Source organism: Balaenoptera physalus (genome assembly GCF_965194825.1).
Source record: "Balaenoptera physalus genome assembly, chromosome: 11".
Taxonomy (NCBI): domain Eukaryota; kingdom Metazoa; phylum Chordata; class Mammalia; order Artiodactyla; family Balaenopteridae; genus Balaenoptera; species Balaenoptera physalus.
The window spans coordinates 16,501,654-16,513,298 of record NC_138896.1 but is presented as its reverse complement, the minus strand read 5'-3'; the positions used below and the strand labels follow the sequence as shown (position 1 = coordinate 16,513,298).

General features: G+C 37.0%; 1 protein-coding gene and 1 long non-coding RNA gene across 5 annotated transcripts in view; one reads left to right on the top strand and one right to left on the bottom strand.

Annotated features, from left to right (window-relative positions):
* LOC309638865 overlaps nucleotides 1-11,645 on the top strand; it is a 722,672-nt gene that overhangs the window by 18,565 nt on the left and 692,462 nt on the right. The window lies entirely within an intron of this gene.
* Nucleotides 1-11,645, bottom strand: part of CDKAL1 (CDKAL1 threonylcarbamoyladenosine tRNA methylthiotransferase) — a 640,596-nt gene that overhangs the window by 503,443 nt on the left and 125,508 nt on the right. The gene's annotated exons all lie outside the window — the stretch shown is intronic.

Here is an 11,645-nt window from a genome sequence, read left to right as displayed (position 1 = left end):
TATGGTAGCTAGTTACCATAATGCCAAATACTACTAGATTTCTGTTTCTACGTTGTAGATAAGAATAAGCTACCCCTAGATAAAATGTAAAGACTCAGATGTTATATCAACAAGATAAAAGCATTCTGTGATTGCTGAATAACAACTTTAAAAGGGATTTGTTTTCTTACTTCAAACACCCAGTAGTCAAATATTCCATCATTCTGTGCTACCAGATTAATGGTTTGCAACTAAACCAGGCAGATCTCAACAGCCACGTGACCAACGAAAGAACCAAAACACTGGGGCCACTTGCCAGACTGCCACAAGAACAAAGGCCTAGCAGGTGGCCATCCACTGCTCCAAATTAAATCATGCTGCACAGAACACTATCTCCATCATTGTATAATGTTGTTTTTGTGTAATGTTACTCCTCATATCCAATTTTCAAAATTAAGACAAAATTGTTTTTAACGGCAGGCAAACCACAATAGGAAATAACAATGATCCAAATAACATTGTTCAAGACTCAGTGAAAAGGGCCCCTCCCAAGTGGCAGAAGTAATCACCAAACCCTACCCACCACTCACCCCAATATTTGTTCAATGAAGCAGTGCTGTATCTGGAACAAATCCCGAGGCCTAGTTAAACACCAGGTGGTATACTAGGGTAATTTTTTTTTAAGTAACAGATGGCTCAAACTTTTCATCTTTATGACATGCAGCAAAGGACTTAGGCAAGTGAAACTCTCTTCCAAGTACTTTACACAAGTAATACAATTACTCATGTGACTCATCCCTTCACATCATAAAGAGAGCAGCAGGTGAGACAGATGCTGTACTCCTAGATTATTTATTACCTTGGATAACATACATAAATGATATACATAAACACAGATACACACATATATAGTTAAATATGGTTATATATTTGATGGTACTGTTTTGCTCGGTTGTAAAATTAGGGGGCTCAATTCAACGAACATTCTGGTGTCAGTAAATAAAGGTAAGATGTTACAAATCTGAAATAAAGTCAGAAGTAAGGAAAAGGGTGTGGCCAGTTTCACTGGAATTTGACTTATAGGATATTTTTAATGGAAATTTAAGAGTGGCAAGTAGGCAAAAGCTGGCTGGGTCAGCCTATGGGCATCTGATCACTACCTCAAATTTACCAAAAAGGACCAAGAAAGCCTAATGGAAAGTAAGAGAAGTTAGGTTGAGTGATTCTTCTTCTTTCCTCCCTATTTTCCCCCACCACACAATCCACCCTCCAGCCAACACCCAGCCCCAAACAACTTTGCCTCCCCGCATCAGGCAAAGCTAGGGAGGGGGGTGGGTATCCCCTCATTAGCAGCGGAATTAAGGCAAAGGAATCTTCAGAGGAAGCACCTTAGACCGTTAAGTAGAGAGAGAGTATCGGTCCCAGCACCGCACCTGGCATTCACCACCTCCTACTGTCCTACAACGTGGGGAGCAAATGGGTAGTCAGGGCCATGGCCCTACCCATCACCTCAGCTTTCTTGTGGCTGAGAATCAAGGGGATGGGGACCCATGGGTAAGAACTGCTGCCCTGGGAAGAGCTAGTGACAAGATTAAATGTTTGGTGACATCAATAACTGCCTCACCCGTAGACCCAATTCATGAAGCAACCCTATGAACACAGACCCCCTTACCCACCACAGGGGACAAAGCGACACACGCAACAAATACGACAAGTAATCCTAAACAGACTCAAGGAGGAATGTGCTGCTGAAACACGTACACCAAGGAAAAGAAAAGCTACAGGTTCTTACTAGAAATTACATCTGCTCAAAACTGCACCAGAGTTGTCTCTAAAATCCATGACATATGTATAGATTCCTAATATATTTTGGGCTTGGCTGAAAATCAAATACCATATATATTATTACTCCTGGGTAAAAATGAGTCCTGAATTCCAGCAAGTATTTGCAAAAGAACTTTTTTTTAATACAATCTGTTTACACGTAGGGGCCCTCTTGGTGAAATACTTCTCTGAACGGTACAGATTTAATTAGTCTTATCTTTGTATGGCATTTCAATAATCATTACTACTACATTTCAAAAACCTGCACTGTTTTAAATATGGTAGAGTTTTAACAGTTGATTGATGATGTTCTTTATAAATATTTTGTGAATAAGCTGAAGTAATACTATTATGCCTGAAACAAAATTTCATTTATTGATACCTATGTTAAAATTGAAAGAATCACGATAAAAATGTTCTCAGTGATATTACGATAAATTAAAACCCCATAAACATAAATATTGTCATTGGTAAAATGAAAAAAAAAAAAACAATTATCTTTAAATATCTACTTTTGCTAAAGCAGATTACACAAGCCATAAGTTAATTAGTTCACACTTGAGGTCAGCTACCTAGCATGCCTCTCAATTATAAACACAATGATCTGTGTTACTACAATTTCAGAAACTTGACCAATTAACACTTGGAATAAAGCTGACTTTTAAATTTACAACTATTAATTATCATTCTACTTCTGTTCTCCCCTTAACCCTTCTACAATGAAAAATTATTACAGGCTATGCACATTTTAATTGAATGTGAATTGTTATTCTCATTTTAGTCAGGCTTTCTGACCCATTTATCCCAAACCTCATACTCTTTGCTGCAAATTAACCGGATCACCACCCTGTAATGGGTATTGCCATGCCATAAATTCAACAATTTATACAAACCTCAGGGCATGGACCACACCATGTAGAATTCCATTTTGAAAGAGTAAATCGCAAGGAGAGTCACACAAGTGAGATTTAATTTCAGAAACAATGAGCAAATTGACTCTATTATTTCCTGATCTCATCTAGGGACATCTTCCACAGATCCTTATTTTGTTTTATACCACTGTCATTTCATATACAATTTAGCTTGGTCCCATGTGACTTTACCCCGATATATATATTCAGAGCCATTCACTAAGTAGAAAATAAACTCATCTCCTACCCTTCTTCCTCTGGCTCCTTCTCCACCAGCCACACTGGCCTTTCCCTGCTGTTCCTTGAACAACCAAGCACGTTCCTATCCCACTGCTATTCCCTCTGCTTGGAATATTCTTTCCTCAAATATCCCCACTGCTATTACCTTATTTCATTTAAGTCTCTGCTCAAATGTCATCTTATCAGAGAAATCTTTCTTGACCATCCTATCCAAATTAGAATCCCCAATCTCTCCCCCAAGACCTTGCTTTCATTTTCGTCATAGAATTATACATTACCTCTCTTCTCCAGAGGTATACATTATCTCTCTTCTCCAACTACAATGTCAACACATAAAAGACAAAAAATTTGCTTTTTTCACTACTATATCCCAAGGAATTAAAAGAGCATTTGGTACAGCTCAATAAATGTCAATGAATGTTTATTTCTCTCCCTGCCCATGGATGCTCACTAAGTGTGTTTTATTCAGTGCTGAAATCCCAGTGCCTAGAACGGTGCTTAATTCTTGAGACACTCAATCATCATGCTGAATGAATCCCACAATACAGGCCTGCTATTTTCAAATGTTCCCAAAATTGAAAACAATAAAGATCGTGAGTTCGTTCATGTATAAGTTGATCATTAAATGAAAGTTCACTATTTCTCTACTAACTGAAACTTTTAGCAGTTTTCAAAGTTTAAATTAACACCGCAATGAACCATATGTGCACATTTAAGCATTAAATATATTCCTGAAAATATTATGTGTAAAACTAATTAAATAACATCATGCTTTCATACTTAATGCCGTTATATTCTTCCCTCCAAAAAAGTTGTAGCCCAAAACATAACAAAACTTTTATTTTACTAATTTTTACTAATACCATGTTTTTACTAACTGTATTACTTCATGTTTTCCTGTTAGCTGTTACTATAATCTTCCCCAGCAGTAACAACGTGGTGCGTGGAGGTGGAAGCTGGGGGCAGTGGGAGGCAGTTCATGCGTCGGCAACAAACCTGGCAACTGTAAGGTGGGCAACTGCCTAATGGAACCTGAAGGTGATCAAATCCCATCAAAAATCTGCATTATTCTCTATGAAGACCGAGAAAAGTACAACTCAGGTATTCCCAAGATATAAATAATTAAAATTGCTTTCTTCTTTACAAAAGTCAAGTATGTTCCTAAGACTAAAAATCAAGATGTCTTAGAAACAGATAACATAAAAAGTATTTAAAAAAAAAAAAAAAAAAAAAAAGCCAGACCACCCCCCCTCCTTGGGTGTTTGTTGAGTGATTTATTTCAGTCAACATGTAAATCAGTTTCAAAATTCATCTATAAAAATTCCATCTGGTCCTAACGTCACACAAACGGTGGCTCAATGGACAGTCTTCTTTCTCAATATTCTGTATACGTTTCTCCCTTTGCAGCTGATATCTAGTCTCAATCATTGGAATCTTGTAGCAGAAGGTGAATTTCGTGCTATAAAACAAATCCGAGCTTGCCATAAAATTTAGGCTACTTAACTCAGGTCAGACCTGTCACAGGTCAGGCCTGCCAGCTGCTGTACAACTTCTGTTCTAGTTTCTGCCCAGGCCTGTAATTATTTACAGTTTTGCACCTGTCAAAATCTTGAAACAATGACTTTCCTTGTTTCTCAAGGTTTATAGACAGTTAAATGTACCAAGTTTCAAAACTGAACACTTAAGGCACACATGTTAAAAGGGGGTCACTATAATTAAGTTTTTGAAACTTTTTTTTAAACAGAAGTAAAATAGAAATGAGGTGGAAAACATAAATTAGGGTTTGATGGTTAATAAATAAAACATTAAAATAGATGTTCTCAATCTTCATGAATAAAGAAATTGCCCATGAGTTGTTAAAAAAAAAAAAAAAAGCTTAATCCAAAGGCCAGACCTCCAAAATCAGAATTCAGAAATAGAGAGGATAGATATATCTTTACCATATGATCTGGAAAACATGTTTTTTAAAATGCTGAGTACAAATAATACAATAATATAATAATAAAATAAAAGAATACAATAATGAATAATAAAATAAAAATATATAATACCATCATATTAAAGCCTGACTGATCACTTTTACTACTGTTGAGTATACAGTTGAGGGGGCTATTTGTTAAATCAGTAGACAGGTAAAATAAAAATACTAAGTCAGTCAAAAGAAGGAAAGCTAAATAATATCTGAAAGTGGTTCTTTCAACTAATCTGACTACCCATGAAGAGACAGATGTAAATGGTCCTCAGTACAGCTGATTTTGCAACTGAGAGAGATGGAGAGCTCCATCTGGCCGAGCTTTTATTCCTTCTCCTAAGTTATGCAAGTGTACCCAGAAGGTGTATATTTCTTTAAGAAATCAGCAGCACTGGGTAAACAGGGTGCATCTGGTGAACACATGTCCATGTACAGGTAAACACATGATTTTAGTAATTACTTCCAACACCATCTGTCAGGCAGGTAGTTCAAAACCTACTCAACAGGAAAGGCAGTTTGAAGTAATTTTTAAGCAAGTACACTTCTCATCTGCCTAAATAAAAGTAAAGATCAAAATACAAACCTGGAAACCTGTCTGCTCTGTCCTGAATTTATCCAGGGCAGAGGCAGGCAGGTTCATTCTTGTAGCTAAAAAAGATGATAATCCTACACTGGTTGGGAAATACACGAATCTGATTAATTATCCTCAAAGGAAATTTTCTTCTGATTAAAAATGGCAGTAATTTATTCGCCACTAATCAATAACTAACAAGACTAGTCTCTGCAGTACATTAAAGTGTGTCACCTGTCTGCAAAACCACCTCACCATTAATTAAGGGATGAACTACTCTGGTGACAAATGCTTTGAAATGTTTCTCAATATCATTAACTCAGCTTGAAAAATATAAACCCTAACGCAGAAGAACACAGGGAAAGAAAAAAAACATAGCCGCAAAGGAAAAAAATCCAATTAAGAATTATTCTGACTTCAAAAAATTGGTTATTTGAGAGACTTTTTAAAGATTATTGCAGTTTGCCTTGATGTATATCTATCTATATACCACTGGCCTTTTCATTTCTCTGATTTATATCAGTCAAGCATTTAAATAAAGTAAATACTACCAACTCTCCAACATACAACACAATGCATGACAGGAATACCAAGGGCTGAATTCCCCCAGATAAGTTGAAATTTTTCCTGTAGATTCAGTGCCCTCGCCTTACCTTTACCACAATTTTTACCATGGCAAAACTAACTTATTTAAATTTCACCTTCTTGCTCTCTCCATCTCTCCATTCTGAGATTGAAATACTAAAAATAAAATTATTTAGCATGTACCCCTGATATGACATAATGAGAGTGGCACGTCACCTCTGTGATCTTCCTCCCCAAAACCCATAACCCCACTCTAAATATGAGAAAAATATCAGACAAACCCAAATTGAAGGATATTCTACAAGACAGTGTTCCTCAAAATTGTCAAAAACAAGGACAGTCTGAGAAACTGTCACTGACTAGAGACTAAGAGGACATGATCATTAAATGCAATCCTGGATGAAATCCTGGAACAGAAAAAAGGACACTGGGGGAAAACTAGTGAAATCTGAATAAAGCACGGTGTTTAGTTAATAGCAACATGAACCAATGTTAATTTCTCAGTTGTAACAAAAACACTATAGTGATATAAGATGTTAACAATAAGGGAAACTGGGTGAAGGGTATACAGGAATTCTCTACATTATCTTCACAACTTTTGTGTAAATCTAAAATTCTTCTAAAATTAAAAGATTGTCTGAAGTTTTGCTCAGCGGGGATTCTGAATGTTCATTATTCATTCAACCAAAATTCATTCAGCAGCCAAAATATTATAGCCACATACAATGCAATGCATTGGAGACCCCACCATGAGACAGGGACCATGTGAACACATACTGGAACACCACAAAACTGGGACTAAAATCAACCCAATAGGAAAATGATTAAAAGCAGTCAGTATGAAACAAGGGTCTCATTGATAGAAAGCATACAAATTATTACCTGCTGTTACAATGTCTGTCAGTTCGTTTAAAATACTTGAGCATAAAGAATGTAGTTTCTGTAGTCCAAACCTGGAGTCTGGGGACATTCAGTTGCCCTAGTCAAGAACGCAAATCCCAGTGTACTCTAATCAGAAACCCAATTCCAGAGACAGCTACTATAAATACTTCTATTATCAATATCTCAAGTAACAACTCATGGTTTGCTAATTGGTACATTAAACGTCAGAAATGAGTTTTTACTGGTAAAAACAGTAGCTTCTTGACTTGCAGGATTCTTGCCACAAATGGGTTTTCACTTATTGAAAGTAACAGTATTTGACACATATAGACTGACTAAACAATTTAGAGACATGACACACTTCTGAATCAACAGGGCATACAAGTTAGTGAGGCCCATAGCTCTTAGCCTTAGAGATAGCTCCCCAAATTTAATCTCTAGAAGGTCCTGTGTCCAGTCATGGGTTTAGGAGGATTCTCTGTTGTCTGATGTTGAATATAAAGGTAACTGAATCCTACTTCTAAAATGTCACTGCATTTGCCTGGATGAACCTTCCAGACAAAGTGCCGGTCAAGGCACCTAAGACCACAGAGATCTGAACCGTCAATCAAGCTTATGTAACACAAACTGCATTAACTGTTTTGAGCCTGCTTCACTAATGAATGATTAATACATATATCTCTGTGTGGCAGAATGTGGTGTGAGACTTGTAGAGAAGTAGCTCCCCTGCCTCAAACTTGTTTGGCAAAAACTAAGTGTTGTGAATGACAAATCTGACTTAACGTCAACTCACTACAGCCCTTAGAGAAAGACTTGGCATCCGTGTATGTTCTAACTTGACATCCATGTATGGCTTTCCAGAAATCCAACTGAAATTGTATGAAAACTTTCCATGTGTTTGTGAATGTGCTTCTTTTTGGTAGGGAGAGAATGTCCTTAGCTTTTACCAGATTATTATAATGATCTGTGACTCAGAAATCATTAAGGACCATACAGCCCTGAGGAATCAAGTCAACCAACAATTACTGTTTTTTCCATTAAAATAAGTCTTCCCTTAAATTACACAAGTTCTATTTTCCCCAAAACAAGTGGCCTTCTCGTTTGATCTAAATGAATACCACATACCTTCTAAAAACAGAGAAAAATTTAACTATTATACAATTCACTTGACCTTTCAAACACCTTACCCAAAGCAGAAATCAAAACTTTCTTCAAGAAGCCGTTATTTTCAAACAATGATGAACAATGCATTTTTGGATTTCAAACCATTTTATCCAAGGGCGTGAATGATCTGCACATCTCAGAGGAGTTGGTTTGGTTTTTATAAACAAAATCAGTTTACTTCAGCTATGTTTTACACTAGTTCTTGAACTATATCTTTTAGTGTCTAGTTCATCCAGCCTGGGAGAATGGATAATTTTCTTTCTCTTGCACCTCTCTCATGATTTTTTTCATCCTGAATGAACTGGTACAGAAAAAAAACTTTCTAAATAGTCACCAGAAATGCTGCTAAAGGTCATATGATCATCTCAGCAGTCAAGTGTCTGATAAAGCAATACGCAGGATTTTTTTTTAATCCTCATGAGCAAACATGGGAAAATGCTAAAATTTATCACAAATGAACACTATGAAAAGCAAGTCCCGAGTACCCACATCATACAAAATATCCTTCAGCATGTTCTGTTTTGGATCAAGTCCTAACTGGGGAAAGCTGGAAGGAAAATGAGCAGGAGATGGGGTCATGGACTACTTTCTTAAAGTTAATGAAAGGGTTACACAGCACTGACTCAAATGCTATATAACCATCGGTTGTGGTTCTTCTCGCATGACATATCTTTCAATTTAACATATCCTATATTAAAAATAACTTTGGGGGCTTCCCTGGTGGCGCAGTGGTTGAGAATCTGCCTGCCAATGCAGGGGACACGGGTTCGAGCCCTGGTCTGGGAAGATCCCACATGCCGCGGAGCAACTAAGCCCGTGAGCCGCAACTACTGAGCCTGCGCGTCTGGAGCCTGTGCTCCGCGACGGGAGAGGCCGCGATAGTGAGAGGCCCGCGCACCGCGATGAAGAGTGGCCCCCACTTGCCGCAACTGGAGAAAGCCCTCGCACAGAAACGAAGACCCAACACAGCCATAAATAAATAAATACATAAATAAAAAAAATTTAAAAAAAAAATAAAAATAAAAAAAAAAATAACTTTGGGGGGGTGGTGGTGGGATGAATTGGGAGATTGGGATTGACATATATACACTAATATGTATAAAACAGATAGCTAATAAAAACCTGCTGTATAAAAAATAAAATAAAATAAAATTCAAAAAAATAAAAATAACTTTAGAGACATTTGGTCAAAATATAAATAATTTTGTTAAAATATTTACTTTAAAAAATTATTAAAATAAAAACAAATTTTTCTCTAATCCAAGCATGAAATGATGGCTAGAGATTAAAAAGGAGTTCCAAATTAAAATGTCCATATACTAACTTTAGAGAGAAAACCAAAAGAAAATGTCCTTGCTAAATGTGAGGCTAACTTCTAATTTTTGTTTTCTAAGAATGGACTTTATTCACTAATTTCACATGCCTTTAGCTACCTGATTTCTTAAAGAATTCACAGTCTAACTTTAAAAATCTTTAGAGACTTGGAGACGAAGTAAAGCCTGAACTTGAAATCCTTCCTGTTTTGCAGAAGTACAACGTTGCTGCCACTGAGGGCTGGAAAAAATATGGGGAAGAATGCTTTCATTTTTAGATAACTTCTCAGGATCGGTTTTTATTAAAAGGAGGAAGGCCAAAGATTTCTAGGGTCTCCTCCATGTTTTGCTCTCTTGCTCCTAGCTGGCCAGTCATTGTGGAATGCCTTTGGGGCCACAGCTAAGAGAAGACGGAAAGCAAACTTAACTGGTGATTTAAACCACACATTCAAGAAATGTGGCAGTGGCCTTTTCAGATCTATTTTTTAAATTTCAGTGAATCCACTTATATGAGGTACCTGGAACAGTCAAATTCATGAAGACAGGAAGTAGAATAGTGTTTACCAGGGACTAAGGGGAGGGGAAAAAGAGGAGTTATTGTTTAATGGGTACAGAGTTTCAATTTGGGAAGATGAAAAGGTTCTGGATATGGATAGTGGTGATGGTTGCATAGCAATCTGAAAGTACTTAGTGCCACTGAACTGTATACTTAAATGTGTTTAAGACAGAAAATTTTATGTTATGTATATTTTACCATAATAAAAAAATAAAATCAGTGAAAACCAGGATTGCTGCAGACAGCATCCTGAAGAATGGGTGGCAGTCCAGGGTACACCTGCATGGCCAGAGAAAAAGTGAACAACAAAAGAATGATGGAAGTAGCAGGAACAGATATCAGGAAACCAGGTGGCAACTGAATTAGCAGATATGAAGAACCAAAGCACCTTAGTAGTATAGAAATACCACTTCCTCCAAGTATAACCTGACATCTGGGCTCAGCTCTAAAACAGAAGACTGTGTGTATTTATGAACATCTGGATAGAACTATAACCTGAACAGTCCTAGAAGATGAGTTTTACAACAAGCCCTTCATCTGAGAGATAAAGGGTTATTGGCGGGTGGGCCAAATGTGCTAGATACCTTTTTAGAAACAATTCTGGACATACCTATCAGTACCAAATTTCATCTAGAAGCATGAGAACGTCCAGTTCTGAAGGCGCTAAACAACCTGATTTTTTTCCCAGGAAGACACAGTCCTAAAAAACATGTACTGTATCTATTTTTTTCAAACTTACAGGCTGGAAAAGAGGCAGCTCTGCATTATACAGGGACTTAAAACATTTTCTACTTTTTCACTAGAGGTGAAAGGCAGTGACAAAGGTCTTCATTATGATTTTTACGTATTTCAGTACATGGATGATGACACGCTTCATTACTTTCTTGGGCCGCGTGAACAAGACAGAAAGGACTTCTTTAGCCCTGGCATCAATGTAGCTCTTGTTCCTGTTACCTCTGCTGAGTTGATGCTTCCTAACAAATTAATATAAACATGGAGACTATGCAAAAGATGGGGGCGGAGAACACTCTGCACAACTTAAAGAAGGACATCCTGATGCACAGGTAGAGATGTCCTTTCTTCTCCTTCTGTGGAATTGAAGGGGTTCCTCCTGCATCCGGAGTAAAAACTGTGACTCCTATGAATGTAGCTGGCAGGTTCTGAACTACAAGTTAATTAACTACAAGTTTAATTAAACTAGAATTTTTCTAAGTTAAGTAACCCCAAGTTCAAGTATAACTAGGTCTTAGGAAAAGCTTTCAGTATTAGACTTCAATCATCCACATTAAATGGATGAGACATGACAAGAGAAGGCAAAAGTATTTTTGTGGTCTTGACCTTTTGGGAAGCCAAAGGCAAGAAAGTAAGAATGCTGTTGTGTGTAGTACTAAGTGTACATTAATATGAAGTATATCAACTAAAAAAACTAAGTACAGAACATTTGTCCCTGGAAGAAACACATCTATCTGGAAAGATAATTTGGTCATTTGTCCTGTTCTTCACTATTTGTTTCTGGGAAACAAGAAAGTGACTGTTCTTCCTCTTGATAAAAAACACACAAAAAGTTCTAACAGGTGGTAGTTCTAAAAGTTTAGTCTCAAAGGGATTTCAGTAATCTGGAACTGCATAAACAAGAATTACCTTATCT